Genomic DNA, 18,713 nt, shown 5'->3' on the forward strand with positions numbered 1-18,713 from the left:
AGGGACATCAGAGGCACGGTGACCGACCTAAGCTATCAGAGGCATATCAGAATGTTGTACTGTGCCAGCATCCCCAGCCTGCAGGGACATCAGAGGCACGGTGACCCACCTAAGCTATCAGAGGCATATCAGAATGTCCTACTGTGCAGGTATCCCCAGCCTGCAGGGACAACAGAGGCACAGTGACCAACCTAAGCTATCGGAGGCATATCAGAATGTCGTACTGTGCGTGCATTCGGAGCCTGCAGGGACATCAGAGGCACCGCGACCCACCTAAGCTATCAAAGGCATATCAGAATGTCATACGGTGCCAGCATTCGGAGCCTGAAGGGACATCAGAGGCACATCAGAATGTAGTACTGTGCCAGCATCCCCAGCCTGCAGGGACCTCAGAGGCACGGCGACCCACCTAAGCTATCAGAGGCATATCAGAATGTAGTACTGTGCCAGCATCCCCAGCCTGCAGGGACATCAAAGGCACGGTGACACACCTAAGCTATCAGAGGCATATCAGAATGTCGTACTGTGCGAGCATTCAGAGCCTGCGGGGGCATCAGAGGCATGGTGACACACCTAAGCTATCAGAGGCATATCAGAATGTAGTACTGTGCCAGCATCCCCAGCCTGCGGGGCCATCAGTGGCACGGTGACACACCTAAGCTATCAGAGGCATATCAGAATGTCGTACTGTGCGAGCATTCAGAGCCTGCGGGGGCATCAGAGGCACGGTGACACACCTAAGCTATCAGAGGCATATCAGAATGTCATACTGTGCCAGCATTCAGAGCCTGCGGGGGCATCAGAGGCACGGTGACACACCTAAGCTATCAGAGGCATATCAGAATGTCGTACTGTGCCAGCATTCGGAGCCTGCGGGGGCATCAGAGGCACAGTGACACACCTAAGCTATCAGAGGCATGTCAGAATGTCGTACTGTGCCTGCATTCGGAGCCTGCAGGGACATCAGAGGCACAGTGACCCACCTGAGCTATCAGAGGCATGTCGAAATGTTGTACTGTGCCTGCATTGGGAGCCTGCGGGGGCATCAGAGGCACAGCGACCCACCTAAGCTATCAGAGGCATATCAGGATGTCGTACTGTGCCAGCATCCCCAGCCTGCAGGGACATCAGAGGCACGGTGACCCACTTAAGCTATCAGAGGTATCAGAATGTCGTACTTTGTGCCTGCATTCGGAGCCTGCGGGGGCATCAGAGGCATGGTGACCCACCTAAGCTATCAGAGGCATATCAGAATGTTGTACTGTGCCTGCATTGGGAGCCTGTGGGGGCATCAAAGGTAACGTGACACACCTAAGCTATCAGAGGCATCTCAGAATGTCATACTGTGCCAGCATCCCCAGCCTGCAGGGTCATCAGAGGCACAGCGACCCACCTAAGCTATCAGAGGCATATCAGAATGTCGTACTGTGCCCACATTCGGAGCCTGTAGGGACATCCGAGGCACAGCATGTCATACTGTGCCAGCATCCCCAGCCTGCAGGGACATCAGAGGCACGGTGACCCACCTAAGCTATCAGAGGCATATCAGAATGTCGTTCTGTGCTAGCATCCCCAGCCTGCAAAGACATCAGAGGCACGGCGACCCACCAAAGCTATCAGAGGCACATCAGAATGTAGTACTGTGCCAGCATCCCCAGCCTGCAGGGACCTCAGAGGCACGGCGACCCACCTAAGCTATCAGAGGCATATCAGAATGTAGTACTGTGCCAGCATCCCCAGCCTGCAGGGTCATCAGAGGCACAGTGACCCACCTAAGCTATCAGAGGCATATCAGAATGTCGTACTGTGCCCACATTCGGAGCCTGTAGGGACATCAGAGGCACAGAATTTCATACTGTGCCAGCATCCCCAGCCTGCAGGGACATCAGAGGCACGGTGACCGACCTAAGCTATCAGAGGCATATCAGAATGTCGTACTGTGCCAGCATCCCCAGCCTGCAGGGACATCAGAGGCACGGTGACCCACCTAAGCTATCAGAGGCATATCAGAATGTCCTACTGTGCAGGTATCCCCAGCCTGCAGGGATAACAGAGGCACAGTGACCAACCTAAGCTATCGGAGGCATATCAGAATGTCGTACTGTGCCTGCATTCGGAGCCTGCAGGGACATCAGAGGCACCGCGACCCACCTAAGCTATCAAAGGCATATCAGAATGTCATACTGTGCCAGCATTCGGAGCCTGCAGGGACATCAGAGGCACATCAGAATGTAGTACTGTGCCAGCATCCCCAGCCTGCAGGGACCTCAGAGGCACGGCGACCCACCTAAGCTATCAGAGGCATATCAGAATGTAGTACTGTGCCAGCATCCCCAGCCTGCAGGGACATCAAAGGCACGGTGACACACCTAAGCTATCAGAGGCATATCAGAATGTCGTACTGTGCGAGCATTCAGAGCCTGCGGGGGCATCAGAGGCATGGTGACACACCTAAGCTATCAGAGGCATATCAGAATGTAGTACTGTGCCAGCATCCCCAGCCTGCGGGGCCATCAGTGGCACGGTGACACACCTAAGCTATCAGAGGCATATCAGAATGTCGTACTGTGCGAGCATTCAGAGCCTACGGGGGCATCAGAGGCACGGTGACACACCTAAGCTATCAGAGGCATATCAGAATGTAGTACTATGCCAGCATCCCCAGCCTGCAGGGACATCAAAGGCACGGTGACACACCTAAGCTATCAGAGGCATATCAGAATGTCGTACTGTGCGAGCATTCAGAGCCTGCGGGGGCATCAGAGGCATGGTGACACACCTAAGCTATCAGAGGCATATCAGAATGTAGGACTGTGCCAGCATCCCCAGCCTGCGGGGCCATCAGTGGCACAGTGACACACCTAGGCTATCAGAGGCATATCAGAATGTCGTACTGTGCGAGCATTCAGAGCCTGCGGGAGCATCAGAGGCACGGTGACACACCTAAGCTATCAGAGGCATATCAGAATGTCGTACTGTGCCAGCATTCGGAGCCTGCGGGGGCATCAGAGGCACAGTGACACACCTAAGCTATCAGAGGCATGTCAGAATGTCGTACTGTGCCTGCATTCGGAGCCTGCAGGGACACAAGAGGCACGGTGACCCACCTAAGCTATCAGAGGCATGTCGAAATGTTGTACTGTGCCTGCATTGGGAGCCTGCGGGGGCATCAGAGGCACGGCGACCCACCTAAGCTATCAGAGGCATATCAGAATGTCGTACTGTGCCTGCATTCGGAGCCTGCAGGGACATCAGAGGCACCGCGACCCACCTAAGCTATCAAAGGCATATCAGAATGTCATACTGTGCCAGCATTCGGAGCCTGCAGGGACATCAGAGGCACATCAGAATGTAGTACTGTGCCAGCATCCCCAGCCTGCAGGGACCTCAGAGGCACGGCGACCCACCTAAGCTATCAGAGGCATATCAGAATGTAGTACTGTGCCAGCATCCCCAGCCTGCAGGGACATCAAAGGCACGGTGACACACCTAAGCTATCAGAGGCATATCAGAATGTCGTACTGTGCGAGCTTTCAGAGCCTGCGGGGGCATCAGAGGCATGGTGACACACCTAAGCTATCAGAGGGATATCAGAATGTCGTACTGTGCCAGCATCCCCAGCCTGCAGGGACATCAGAGGCACGGTGACCCACCTAAGCTATCAGAGGCATATCAGAATGTCCTACTGTGCCAGTATCCCCAGCCTGCAGGGACATCAGAGGCACAGTGACCCACCTAAGCTATCAGAGGCATATCAGAATGTCGTACTGTGCCTGCATTCGGAGCCTGCAGGGACATCAGAGGCACCGCGACCCATCTAAGCTATCAAAGGCATATCAGAATGTCATACTGTGCCAGCATTCGGAGCCTGCAGGGACATCAGAGGCACCGCGACCCACCTAAGCTATCAAAGGCATATCAGAATGTCGTACTGTGCCTGAATTCGGAGCCTGCAGGGACATCAGAGGCACATCAGAATGTAGTACTGTGCCAGCATCCCCAGCCTGCAGGGACCTCAGAGGCACGGCGACCCACCTAAGCTATCAGAGGCATATCAGAATGTAGTACTATGCCAGCATCCCCAGCCTGCAGGGACATCAAAGGCACGGTGACACACCTAAGCTATCAGAGGCATATCAGAATGTCGTACTGTGCGAGCATTCAGAGCCTGCGGGGGCATCAGAGGCATGGTGACACACCTAAGCTATCAGAGGCATATCAGAATGTAGGACTGTGCCAGCATCCCGAGCCTGCGGGGCCATCAGTGGCACAGTGACACACCTAGGCTATCAGAGGCATATCAGAATGTCGTACTGTGCGAGCATTCAGAGCCTGCGGGAGCATCAGAGGCACGGTGACACACCTAAGCTATCCGAGGCATATCAGAATGTCGTACTGTGCCAGCATTCGGAGCCTGCGGGGGCATCAGAGGCACAGTGACACACCTAAGCTATCAGAGGCATGTCAGAATGTCGTACTGTGCCTGCATTCGGAGCCTGCAGGGACATCAGAGGCACGGTGACCCACCTAAGCTATCAGAGGCATGTCGAAATGTTGTACTGTGCCTGCATTGGGAGCCTGCGGGGGCATCAGAGGCACGGCGACCCACCTAAGCTATCAGAGGCACATCAGAATGTAGTACTGTGCCAGCATCCCCAGCCTGCAGGGACCTCAGAGGCACGGCGACCCACCTAAGCTATCAGAGGCATATCAGAATGTAGTACTGTGCCAGCATCCCCAGCCTGCAGGGTCATCAGAGGCACAGCGACCCACCTAAGCTATCAGAGGCATATCAGAATGTCGTACTGTGCCCACATTCGGAGCCTGTAGGGACATCAGAGGCACAGAATTTCATACTGTGCCAGCATCCCCAGCCTGCAGGGACATCAGAGGCACGGTGACCGACCTAAGCTATCAGAGGCATATCAGAATGTCGTACTGTGCCAGCATCCCCAGCCTGCAGGGACATCAGAGGCACGGTGACCCACCTAAGCTATCAGAGGCATATCAGAATGTCCTACTGTGCAGGTATCCCCAGCCTGCAGGGATAACAGAAGCACAGTGACCAACCTAAGCTATCGGAGGCATATCAGAATGTCGTACTGTGCCTGCATTCGGAGCCTGCAGGGACATCAGAGGCACCGCGACCCACCTAAGCTATCAAAGGCATATCAGAATGTCATACTGTGCCAGCATTCGGAGCTTGCAGGGACATCAGAGGCACATCAGAATGTAGTACTGTGCCAGCATCCCCAGCATGCAGGGACCTCAGAGGCACGGCGACCCACCTAAGCTATCAGAGGCATATCAGAATGTAGTACTGTGCCAGCATCCCCAGCCTGCAGGGACATCAAAGGCACGGTGACACACCTAAGCTATCAGAGGCATATCAGAATGTCGTACTGTGCGAGCATTCAGAGCCTGCGGGGGCATCAGAGGCATGGTGACACACCTAAGCTATCAGAGGCATATCAGAATGTAGTACTGTGCCAGCATCCCCAGCCTGCGGGGCCATCAGTGGCACGGTGACACACCTAAGCTATCAGAGGCATATCAGAATGTCGTACTGTGCGAGCATTCAGAGCCTGCGGGGGCATCAGAGGCACGGTGACACACCTAAGCTATCAGAGGCATATCAGAATGTAGTACTATGCCAGCATCCCCAGCCTGCAGGGACATCAAAGGCACGGTGACACACCTAAGCTATCAGAGGCATATCAGAATGTCGTACTGTGCGAGCATTCAGAGCCTGCGGGGGCATCAGAGGCATGGTGACACACCTAAGCTATCAGAGGCATATCAGAATGTAGGACTGTGCCAGCATCCCCAGCCTGCGGGGCCATCAGTGGCACAGTGACACACCTAGGCTATCAGAGGCATATCAGAATGTCGTACTGTGCGAGCATTCAGAGCCTGCGGGAGCATCAGAGGCACGGTGACACACCTAAGCTATCAGAGGCATATCAGAATGTCGTACTGTGCCAGCATTCGGAGCCTGCGGGGGCATCAGAGGCACAGTGACACACCTAAGCTATCAGAGGCATGTCAGAATGTCGTACTGTGCCTGCATTCGGAGCCTGCAGGGACATCAGAGGCACGGTGACCCACCTAAGCTATCAGAGGCATGTCGAAATGTTGTACTGTGCCTGCATTGGGAGCCTGCGGGGGCATCAGAGGCACGGCGACCCACCTAAGCTATCAGAGGCACATCAGAATGTAGTACTGTGCCAGCATCCCCAGCCTGCAGGGACCTCAGAGGCACGGCGACCCACCTAAGCTATCAGAGGCATATCAGAATGTAGTACTGTGCCAGCATCCCCAGCCTGCAGGGTCATCAGAGGCACAGCGACCCACCTAAGCTATCAGAGGCATATCAGAATGTCGTACTGTGCCCACATTCGGAGCCTGTAGGGACATCAGAGGCACACAATTTCATACTGTGCCAGCATCCCCAGCCTGCAGGGACATCAGAGGCACGGTGACCGACCTAAGCTATCAGAGGCATATCAGAATGTCGTACTGTGCCAGCATCCCTAGCCTGCATGGACATCAGACGCACGGTGTCCCACCTAAGCTATCAGAGGCATATCAGAATGTCCTACTGTGCAGGTATCCCCAGCCTGCAGGGATAACAGAGGCACAGTGACCAACCTAAGCTATCGGAGGCATATCAGAATGTCGTACTGTGCCTGCATTCGGAGCCTGCAGGGACATCAGAGGCACCGCGACCCACCTAAGCTATCAAAGGCATATCAGAATGTCATACTGTGCCAGCATTCGGAGCCTGCAGGGACATCAGAGGCACATCAGAATGTAGTACTGTGCCAGCATCCCCAGCCTGCAGGGACCTCAGAGGCACGGCGACCCACCTAAGCTATCAGAGGCATATCAGAATGTAGTACTGTGCCAGCATCCCCAGCCTGCAGGGACATCAAAGGCACGGTGACACACCTAAGCTATCAGAGGCATATCAGAATGTCGTACTGTGCGAGCATTCAGAGCCTGCGGGGGCATCAGAGGCATGGTGACACACCTAAGCTATCAGAGGCATATCAGAATGTAGTACTGTGCCAGCATCCCCAGCCTGCGGGGCCATCAGTGGCACGGTGACACACCTAAGCTATCAGAGGCATATCAGAATGTCGTACTGTGCCAGCATTCGGAGCCTGCGGGGGCATCAGAGGCACAGTGACACACCTAAGCTATCAGAGGCATGTCAGAATGTCGTACTGTGCCTGCATTCGGAGCCTGCAGGGACATCAGAGGCACGGTGACCCACCTAAGCTATCAGAGGCATGTCGAAATGTTGTACTGTGCCTGCATTGGGAGCCTGCGGGGGCATCAGAGGCACAGCGACCCACCTAAGCTATCAGAGGCATATCAGGATGTCGTACTGTGCCAGCATCCCCAGCCTGCATGGACATCAGAGGCACGGTGACCCACTTAAGCTATCAGAGGTATCAGAATGTCATACTTTGTGCCTGCATTCGGAGCCTGCGGGGGCATCAGAGGCATGGTGACCCACCTAAGCTATCAGAGGCATATCAGAATGTTGTACTGTACCTGCATTGGGAGCCTGTGGGGGCATCAAAGGTAAGGTGACACACCTAAGCTATCAGAGGCATCTCAGAATGTCATACTGTGCCAGCATCCCCAGCCTGCAGGGTCATCAGAGGCACAGCGACCCACCTAAGCTATCAGAGGCATATCAGAATGTCGTACTGTGCCCACATTCGGAGCCTGTAGGGACATCCGAGGCACAGCATGTCATACTGTGCCAGCATCCCCAGCCTGCGGGGGCATCAGAGGCACGGCGACCCACCTAAGCTATCAGAGGCATATCAGGATGTCGTACTGTGCCAGCATCCCCAGCCTGCAGGGACATCAGAGGCACGGTCACCCACTTAAGCTATCAGAGGTATCAGAATGTCGTACTTTGTGCCTGCATTCGGAGCCTGCGGGGGCATCAGAGGCATGGTGACCCACCTAAGCTATCAGAGGCATATCAGAATGTTGTACTGTACCTGCATTGGGAGCCTGTGGGGGCATCAAAGGTACGGTGACACACCTAAGCTATCAGAGGCATATCAGAATGTCGTACTGTGCCAGCATCCCCAGCCTGCAGGGTCATCAGAGGCACAGCGACCCACCTAAGCTATCAGAGGCATATCAGAATGTCGTACTGTGCCCACATTCAGAGCCTGTAGGGACATCAGAGGCACAGAAAGTCATACTGTGCCAGCATCCCCAGCCTGCAGGGATATCAGAAGCACGGTGACCCACCTAAGCTATCAGAGGCATATCAGAATGTCGTACTGTGCCTGCATTCGGACCCTGCGGGGGCATCAGAGGCACAGTGACCCACCTAAGCTATCAGAGGCATATCGGAATGTTGTACTGTACCTGCATTGGGAGCCTGTGGGGGCATCAAAGGTACGGTGACACACCTAAGCTATCAGAGGCATATCAGAATGTCGTACTGTGCCAGCATCCCCAGCCTGCAGGGTCATCAGAGGCACAGCGACCCACCTAAGCTATCAGAGGCATATCAGAATGTCGTACTGTGCCCACATTCGGAGCCTGTAGGGACATCAGAGGCACAGAATGTCATACTGTGCCAGCATGCCCAGCCTGCAGGATATCAGAAGCACGGTGACCCACCTAAGCTATCAGAGGCATATCAGAATGTTGTACTGTGACTGCATTCGGAGCCTGCAGGGACATCAGAGGCACAGTGACCCACCTAAACTATCAGAGGTATATCGGAATGTTGTACTGTGCCTGCATTGGGAGCTGGCGGGGGCATAAGAGGCACGGCGACCCACCTAAGCTATCAGAGGCATATCAGGATGTCGTACTGTGCCAGCATCCCCAGCCTGCAGGGTCATCAGAGGCACAGCGACCCACCTAAGCTATCAGAGGCATATCATAATGTCGTACTGTGCCCACATTCGGAGCCTGTAGGGACATCAGAGGCACAGAATGTCATACTGTGCCAGCATCCCCAGCCTGCAGGGACATCAGAGGCACGGTGACCCACCTAAGCTATCAGAGGCATATCAGAATGTCGTACTGTGCCAGCATCCCCAGCCTGCAGGGACATCAGAGGCACGGTGACCCACCTAAGCTATCAGAGGCATATCAGAATGTCCTACTTTGCCGGTATCCCCAGCCTGCAGGGACATCAGAGGCACGGTGACCCACCTAAGCTATCAGAGGCATATCAGAATGTCGTATTGTGCCAGTTTCCCGAGCCTGCAGGGACATCAGAGGCACGGTGACCCACCTAAGCTATCGGAGGCATATCAGAATGTCGTACTGTGCCTGCATTCGGAGCCTGCAGGGACCTCAGAGGCACGGCGACCCACCTAAGCTATCAGAGGCATATCAGAATGTAGTACTGTGCCAGCATCCCCAGCCTGCAGGGTCATCAGAGGCACAGCGACCCACCTAAGCTATCAGAGGCATATCAGAATGTCGTACTGTGCCCACATTCGGAGCCTGTAGGGACATCAGAGGCACAGAATTTCATACTGTGCCAGCATCCCCAGCCTGCAGGGACATCAGAGGCACGGTGACCCACCTAAGCTATCAGAGGCATATCAGAATGTCGTACTGTGCCAGCATCCCCAGCCTGCAGGGTCATCAGAGGCACAGCGACCCACCTAAGCTATCAGAGGCATATCAGAATGTCGTACTGTGCCCACATTCGGAGCCTGTAGGGACATCAGAGGCACAGAATTTCATACTGTGCCAGCATCCCCAGCCTGCAGGGACATCAGAGGCACGGTGACCCACCTAAGCTATCAGAGGCATATCAGAATGTCCTACTGTGCCAGTATCCCCAGCCTGCAGGGACATCAGAGGCACAGTGACCCACCTAAGCTATGGGAGGCATATCAGAATGTCGTACTGTGTCTCCATTCGGAGCCTGCAGGGACATCAGAGGCACCGCGACCCATCTAAGCTATCAAAGGCATATCAGAATGTCATACTGTGCCAGCATTCGGAGCCTGCAGGGACATCAGAGGCACCGCGACCCACCTAAGCTATCAAAGGCATATCAGAATGTCGTACTGTGCCTGCATTCGGAGCCTGCAGGGACATCAGAGGCACATCAGAATGTAGTACTGTGCCAGCATCCCCAGCCTGCAGGGACCTCAGAGGCACGGCGACCCACCTAAGCTATTAGAGGCATATCAGAATGTAGTACTATGCCAGCATCCCCAGCCTGCAGGGACATCAAAGGCACGGTGACACACCTAAGCTATCAGAGGCATATCAGAATGTCGTACTGTGCGAGCATTCAGAGCCTGCGGGGGCATCAGAGGCATGGTGACACACCTAAGCTATCAGAGGCATATCAGAATGTAGGACTGTGCCAGCATCCCCAGCCTGCGGGGCCATCAGTGGCACAGTGACACACCTAGGCTATAAGAGGCATATCAGAATGTCGTACTGTGCGAGCATTCAGAGCCTGCGGGAGCATCAGAGGCACGGTGACACACCTAAGCTATCAGAGGCATATCAGAATGTCGTACTGTGCCAGCATTCGGAGCCTGCGGGGGCATCAGAGGCACAGTGACACACCTAAGCTATCAGAGGCATGTCAGAATGTCGTACTGTGCCTGCATTCGGAGCCTGCAGGGACATCAGAGGCACGGTGACCCACCTAAGCTATCAGAGGCATGTCGAAATGTTATACTGTGCCTGCATTGGGAGCCTGCGGGGGCATCAGAGGCACAGCGACCCACCTAAGCTATCAGAGGCACATCAGAATGTAGTACTGTGCCAGCATCCCCAGCCTGCAGGGACCTCAGAGGCACGGCGACCCACCTAAGCTATCAGAGGCATATCAGAATGTAGTACTGTGCCAGCATCCCCAGCCTGCAGGGTCATCAGAGGCACAGCGACCCACCTAAGCTATCAGAGGCATATCAGAATGTCGTACTGTGCCCACATTCGGAGCCTGTAGGGACATCAGAGGCACATAATTTCATACTGTGCCAGCTTCCCCAGCCTGCAGGGACATCAGAGGCACGGTGACCGACCTAAGCTATCAGAGGCATATCAGAATGTTGTACTGTGCCAGCATCCCCAGCCTGCAGGGACATCAGAGGCACGGTGACCCACCTAAGCTATCAGAGGCATATCAGAATGTCCTACTGTGCAGGTATCCCCAGCCTGCAGGGACAACAGAGGCACAGTGACCAACCTAAGCCATCGGAGGCATATCAGAATGTCGTACTGTGCCTGCATTCGGAGCCTGCAGGGACATCAGAGGCACCGCGACCCACCTAAGCTATCAAAGGCATATCAGAATGTCATACTGTGCCAGCATTCGGAGCCTGCAGGGACATCAGAGGCACATCAGAATGTAGTACTGTGCCAGCATCCCCAGCCTGCAGGGACCTCAGAGGCACGGCGACCCACCTAAGCTATCAGAGGCATATCAGAATGTAGTACTGTGCCAGCATCCCCAGCCTGCAGGGACATCAAAGGCACGGTGACACACCTAAGCTATCAGAGGCATATCAGAATGTCGTACTGTGCGAGCATTCAGAGCCTGCGGGGGCATCAGAGGCATGGTGACACACCTAAGCTATCAGAGGCATATCAGAATGTAGTACTGTGCCAGCATCCCCAGCCTGCGGGGCCATCAGTGGCACGGTGACACACCTAAGCTATCAGAGGCATATCAGAATGTCGTACTGTGCGAGCATTCAGAGCCTGCGGGGGCATCAGAGGCACGGTGACACACCTAAGCTATCAGAGGCATATCAGAATGTCGTACTGTGCCAGCATTCGGAGCCTGCGGGGGCATCAGAGGCACGGTGACACACCTAAGCTATCAGAGGCATATCAGAATGTCGTACTGTGCCAGCATTCGGAGCCTGCGGGGGCATCAGAAGCACAGTGACACACCTAAGCTATCAGAGGCATGTCAGAATGTCGTACTGTGCCTGCATTCGGAGCCTGCAGGGACATCAGAGGCACAGTGACCCACCTGAGCTATCAGAGGCATGTCGAAATGTTGTACTGTGCCTGCATTGGGAGCCTGCGGGGGCATCAGAGGCACAGCGACCCACCTAAGCTATCAGAGGCATATCAGGATGTCGTACTGTGCCAGCATCCCCAGCCTGCAGGGACATCAGAGGCACGGTGACCCACTTAATCTATCAGAGGTATCAGAATGTCGTACTTTGTGCCTGCATTCGGAGCCTGCGGGGGCATCAGAGGCATGGTGACCCACCTAAGCTATCAGAGGCATATCAGAATGTTGTACTGTACCTGCATTGGGAGCCTGTGGGGGCATCAAAGGTAACGTGACACACCTAAGCTATCAGAGGCATCTCAGAATGTCATACTGTGCCAGCATCCCCAGCCTGCAGGGTCATCAGAGGCACAGCGACCCACCTAAGCTATCAGAGGCATATCAGAATGTCGTACTGTGCCCACATTCGGAGCCTGTAGGGACATCCGAGGCACAGCATGTCATACTGTGCCAGCATCCCCAGCCTGCAGGGACATCAGAGGCACAGTGACCCACCTAAGCTATCAGAGGCATATCAGAATGTCGTTCTGTGCTAGCATCCCCAGCCTGCAAGGACATCAGAGGCACGGTGAACCACCTAAGCTATCAGAGGCATATCAGAATGTCCTACTGTGCCGGTATCCCCAGCCTGCAGGGACATCAGAGCCACGGTGACCCACCTAAGCTATCAGAGGCATATCAGAATGTCGTACTGTGCCAGCATCCCCAGCCTGCAGGGACATCAGAGGCACGGTGACCCACCTAAGCTATCAGAGGCATATCAGAATGTCCTACTGTGCCAGTATCCCCACCCTGCAGGGACAACAGAGGCACAGTGACCAACCTAAGCTATCGGAGGCATATCAGAATGTCGTACTGTGCCTGTATTCGGAGCCTGCAGGGACATCAGGGGCACCGCGACCCACCTAAGCTATCAAAGGCATATCAGAATGTCATACTGTGCCAGCATTCGGAGCCTGCAGGGACATCAGAGGCACATCAGAATGTAGTACTGTGCCAGCATCCCCAGCCTGCAGGGACCTCAGAGGCACGGCGACCCACCTAAGCTATCAGAGGCATATCAGAATGTAGTACTTCGCCAGCATCCCCAGCCTGCAGGGACATCAAAGGCACGGTGACACACCTAAACTATCAGAGGCATATCAGAATGTCGTACTGTGCGAGCATTCAGAGCCTGCGGGGGCATCAGAGGCATGGTGACACACCTAAGCTATAAGTGGCATATCAGAATGTAGTACTGTGCAGGCATCCCCAGCCTGCGGGGCCATCAGTGGCACGGTGACACACCTAAACTATCAGAGGCATATCAGAATGTCGTACTGTGCGAGCATTCAGAGCCTGCGGGGGCATCAGAGGCACGGTGACACACCTAGGCTATCAGAGGCATATCAGAATGTCGTACTGTGCCAGCATTCGGAGCCTGCGGGGGCATCAGAGGCACGGTGACACACCTAAGCTATCAGAGGCATATCAGAATGTCGTACTGTGCCAGCATTCGGAGCCTGCGGGGGCATCAGAGGCACAGTGACACACCTAAGCTATCAGAGGCATGTCAGAATGTCGTACTGTGCCTGCATTCGGAGCCTGCAGGGACATCAGAGGCACGGTGACCCACCTAAGCTATCAGAGGCATGTCGAAATGTTGTACTGTGCCTGCATTTGGAGCCTGCGGGGGCATCAGAGGCACAGCGACCCACCTAAGCTATCAGAGGCATATCAGGATGTCGTACTGTGCCAGCATCCCCAGCCTGCAGGGGCATCAGAGGCACGGTGACACACCTAAGCTATCAGAGGCATATCAGAATGTCGTACTGTGCCAGCATTCGGAGCCTGCAGGGGCATCAGAGGCACAGTGACACACCTAAGCTATCAGAGGCATGTCAGAATGTCGTACTGTGCCTGCGTTCGGAGCCTGCAGGGACATCAGAGGCACGGTGACCCACCTAAGCTATCAGAGGCATGTCGAAATGTTGTACTGTGCCTGCATTTGGAGCCTGCGGGGGCATCAGAGGCACAGCGACCCACCTAAGCTATCAGAGGCATATCAGGATGTCGTACTGTGCCAGCATCCCCAGCCTGCAGGGGCATCAGAGGCACAGCGACCCACCTAAGCTATCAGAGGCATATCAGAATGTCGTACTGTGCCCACATTCGGAGCCTGTAGGGACATCAGAGGCACAGAATGTCATACTGTGCCAGCATCCCCAGCCTGCAGGGACATCAGAGGCACGGTGACCCACCTAAGCTATCAGAGGCATATCAGAATGTCGTACTGTGCCAGCATCCCCAGCCTGCAGGGACATCAGAGGCACGGTGACCCACCTAAGCTATCAGAGGCATATCAGAATGTCCTACTGTGCCGGTATCCCCAGCCTGCAGGGACATCAGAGGCACGGTGACCCACCTAAGCTATCAGAGGCATATCAGAATGTCGTATTGTGCCAGTTTCCCGAGCCTGCAGGGACATCAGAGGCACGGTGACCCACCTAAGCTATCGGAGGCATATCAGAATGTCGTACTGTGCCTGCATTCGGAGCCTGCAGGGACCTCAGAGGCACGGCGACCCACCTAAGCTATCAGAGGCATATCAGAATGTAGTAATGTGCCAGCATCCCCAGCCTGCAGGGTCATCAGAGGCACAGCGACCCACCTAAGCTATCAGAGGCATATCAGAATGTCGCACTGTGCCCACATTCGGAGCCTGTAGGGACATCAGAGGCACAGAATTTCATACTGTGCCAGCATCCCCAGCCTGCAGGGACATCAGAGGCACGGTGACCCACCTAAGCTATCAGAGGCATATCAGAATGTCGTACTGTGCCAGCATCCCCAGCCTGCAGGGACATCAGAGGCACGGTGACCCACCTAAGCTATCAGAGGCATATCAGAATGTCCTACTGTGCCAGTATCCCCAGCCTGCAGGGACATCAGAGGCACAGTGACCCACCTAAGCTATGGGAGGCATATCAGAATGTCGTACTGTGTCTGCATTCGGAGCCTGCAGGGACATCAGAGGCACCGCGACCCATCTAAGCTATCAAAGGCATATCAGAATGTCATACTGTGCCAGCATTCGGAGCCTGCAGGGACATCAGAGGCACCGCGACCCACCTAAGCTATCAAAGGCATATCAGAATGTCGTACTGTGCCTGCATTCGGAGCCTGCAGGGACATCAGAGGAACATCAGAATGTAGTACTGTGCCAGCATCCCCAGCCTGCAGGGACCTCAGAGGCACGGCGACCCACCTAAGCTATTAGAGGCATATCAGAATGTAGTACTATGCCAGCATCCCCAGCCTGCAGGGACATCAAAGGCACGGTGACACACCTAAGCTATCAGAGGCATATCAGAATGTCGTACTGTGCGAGCATTCAGAGCCTGCGGGGGCATCAGAGGCATGGTGACACACCTAAGCTATCAGAGGCATATCAGAATGTAGGACTGTGCCAGCATCCCCAGCCTGCGGGGCCATCAGTGGCACAGTGACACACCTAGGCTATAAGAGGCATATCAGAATGTCGTACTGTGCGAGCATTCAGAGCCTGCGGGAGCATCAGAGGCACGGTGACACACCTAAGCTATCAGAGGCATATCAGAATGTCGTACTGTGCCAGCATTCTGAGCCTGCGGGGGCATCAGAGGCACAGTGACACACCTAAGCTATCAGAGGCATGTCAGAATGTCGTACTGTGCCTGCATTCGGAGCCTGCAGGGACATCAGAGGCACGGTGACCCACCTAAGCTATCAGAGGCATGTCGAAATGTTATACTGTGCCTGCATTGGGAGCCTGCGGGGGCATCAGAGGCACGGCGACCCACCTAAGCTATCAGAGGCACATCAGAATGTAGTACTGTGCCAGCATCCCCAGCCTGCAGGGACCTCAGAGGCACGGCGACCCACCTAAGCTATCAGAGGCATATCAGAATGTAGTACTGTGCCAGCATCCCCAGCCTGCAGGGTCATCAGAGGCACAGCGACCCACCTAAGCTATCAGAGGCATATCAGAATGTCGTACTGTGCCCACATTCGGAGCCTGTAGGGACATCAGAGGCACAGAATTTCATACTGTGCCAGCATCCCCAGCCTGCAGGGACATCAGAGGCACGGTGACCGACCTAAGCTATCAGAGGCATATCAGAATGTTGTACTGTGCCAGCATCCCCAGCCTGCAGGGACATCAGAGGCACGGTGACCCACCTAAGCTATCAGAGGCATATCAGAATGTCCTACTGTGCAGGTATCCCCAGCCTGCAGGGACAACAGAGGCACAGTGACCAACCTAAGCTATCGGAGGCATATCAGAATGTCGTACTGTGCGTGCATTCGGAGCCTGCAGGGACATCAGAGGCACCGCGACCCACCTAAGCTATCAAAGGCATATCAGAATGTCATACTGTGCCAGCATTCGGAGCCTGCAGGGACATCAGAGGCACATCAGAATGTAGTACTGTGCCAGCATCCCCAGCCTGCAGGGACCTCAGAGGCACGGCGACCCACCTAAGCTATCAGAGGCATATCAGAATGTAGTACTGTGCCAGCATCCCCAGCCTGCAGGGACATCAAAGGCACGGTGACACACCTAAGCTATCAGAGGCATATCAGAATGTCGTACTGTGCGAGCATTCAGAGCCTGCGGGGGCATCAGAGGCATGGTGACACACCTAAGCTATCAGAGGCATATCAGAATGTAGTACTGTGCCAGCATCCCCAGCCTGCGGGGCCATCAGTGGCACGGTGACACACCTAAGCTATCAGAGGCATATCAGAATGTCGTACTGTGCGAGCATTCAGAGCCTGCGGGGGCATCAGAGGCACGGTGACACACCTAAGCTATCAGAGGCATATCAGAATGTCGTACTGTGCCAGCATTCAGAGCCTGCGGGGGCATCAGAGGCACGGTGACACACCTAAGCTATCAGAGGCATATCAGAATGTCGTACTGTGCCAGCATTCGGAGCCTGCGGGGGCATCAGAGGCACAGTGACACACCTAAGCTATCAGAGGCATGTCAGAATGTCGTACTGTGCCTGCATTCGGAGCCTGCAGGGACATCAGAGGCACAGTGACCCACCTGAGCTATCAGAGGCATGTCGAAATGTTGTACTGTGCCTGCATTGGGAGCCTGCGGGGGCATCAGAGGCACAGCGACCCACCTAAGCTATCAGAGGCATATCAGGATGTCGTACTGTGCCAGCATCCCCAGCCTGCAGGGACATCAGAGGCACGGTGACCCACTTAAGCTATCAGAGGTATCAGAATGTCGTACTTTGTGCCTGCATTCGGAGCCTGCGGGGGCATCAGAGGCATGGTGACCCACCTAAGCTATCAGAGGCATATCAGAATGTTGTACTGTACCTGCATTGGGAGCCTGTGGGGGCATCAAAGGTAACGTGACACACCTAAGCTATCAGAGGCATCTCAGAATGTCATACTGTGCCAGCATCCCCAGCCTGCAGGGTCATCAGAGGCACAGCGACCCACCTAAGCTATCAGAGGCATATCAGAATGTCGTACTGTGCCCACATTCGGAGCCTGTAGGGACATCCGAGGCACAGCATGTCATACTGTGCCAGCATCCCCAGCCTGCAGGGACATCAGAGGCACGGTGACCCACCTAAGCTATCAGAGGCATATCAGAATGTCGTTCTGTGCTAGCATCCCCAGCCTGCAAAGACATCAGAGGCACGGTGAACCACCTAAGCTATCAGAGGCATATCAGAATGTCCTACTGTGCCGGTATCCCCAGCCTGCAGGGACATCAGAGCCACGGTGACCCACCTAAGCTATCAGAGGCATATCAGAATGTCGTACTGTGCCAGCATCCCCAGCCTGCAGGGACATCAGAGGCACGGTGACCCACCTAAGCTATCAGAGGCATATCAGAATGTCCTACTGTGCCAGTATCCCCAGCCTGCAGGGACAACAGAGGCACAGTGACCAACCTAAGCTATCGGAGGCATATCAGAATGTCGTACTGTGCCTGTATTCGGAGCCTGCAGGGACATCAGAGGCACCGCGACCCACCTAAGCTATCAAAGGCATATCAGAATGTCATACTGTGCCAGCATTCGGAGCCTGCAGGGACATCAGAGGCACATCAGAATGTAGTACTGTGCCAGCATCCCCAGCCTGCAGGGACCTCAGAGGCACGGCGACCCACCTAAGCTATCAGAGGCATATCAGAATGTAGTACTACGCCAGCATCCCCAGCCTGCAGGGACATCAAAGGCACGGTGACACACCTAAACTATCAGAGGCATATCAGAATGTCGTACTGTGCGAGCATTCAGAGCCTGCGGGGGCATCAGAGGCATGGTGACACACCTAAGCTATAAGTGGCATATCAGAATGTAGTACTGTGCAGGCATCCCCAGCCTGCGGGGCCATCAGTGGCACGGTGACACACCTAAGCTATCAGAGGCATATCAGAATGTCGTACTGTGCGAGCATTCAGAGCCTGCGGGGGCATCAGAGGCACGGTGACACACCTAGGCTATCAGAGGCATATCAGAATGTCGTACTGTGCCAGCATTCGGAGCCTGCGGGGGCATCAGAGGCACGGTGACACACCTAAGCTATCAGAGGCATATCAGAATGTCGTACTGTGCCAGCATTCGGAGCCTGCGGGGGCATCAGAGGCACAGTGACACACCTA

This window comes from Ambystoma mexicanum, chromosome 9 (genome assembly GCF_040938575.1).
Source record: "Ambystoma mexicanum isolate Mex_15411 chromosome 9, UKY_AmexF1_1, whole genome shotgun sequence".
NCBI classification, from domain to species: domain Eukaryota; kingdom Metazoa; phylum Chordata; class Amphibia; order Caudata; family Ambystomatidae; genus Ambystoma; species Ambystoma mexicanum.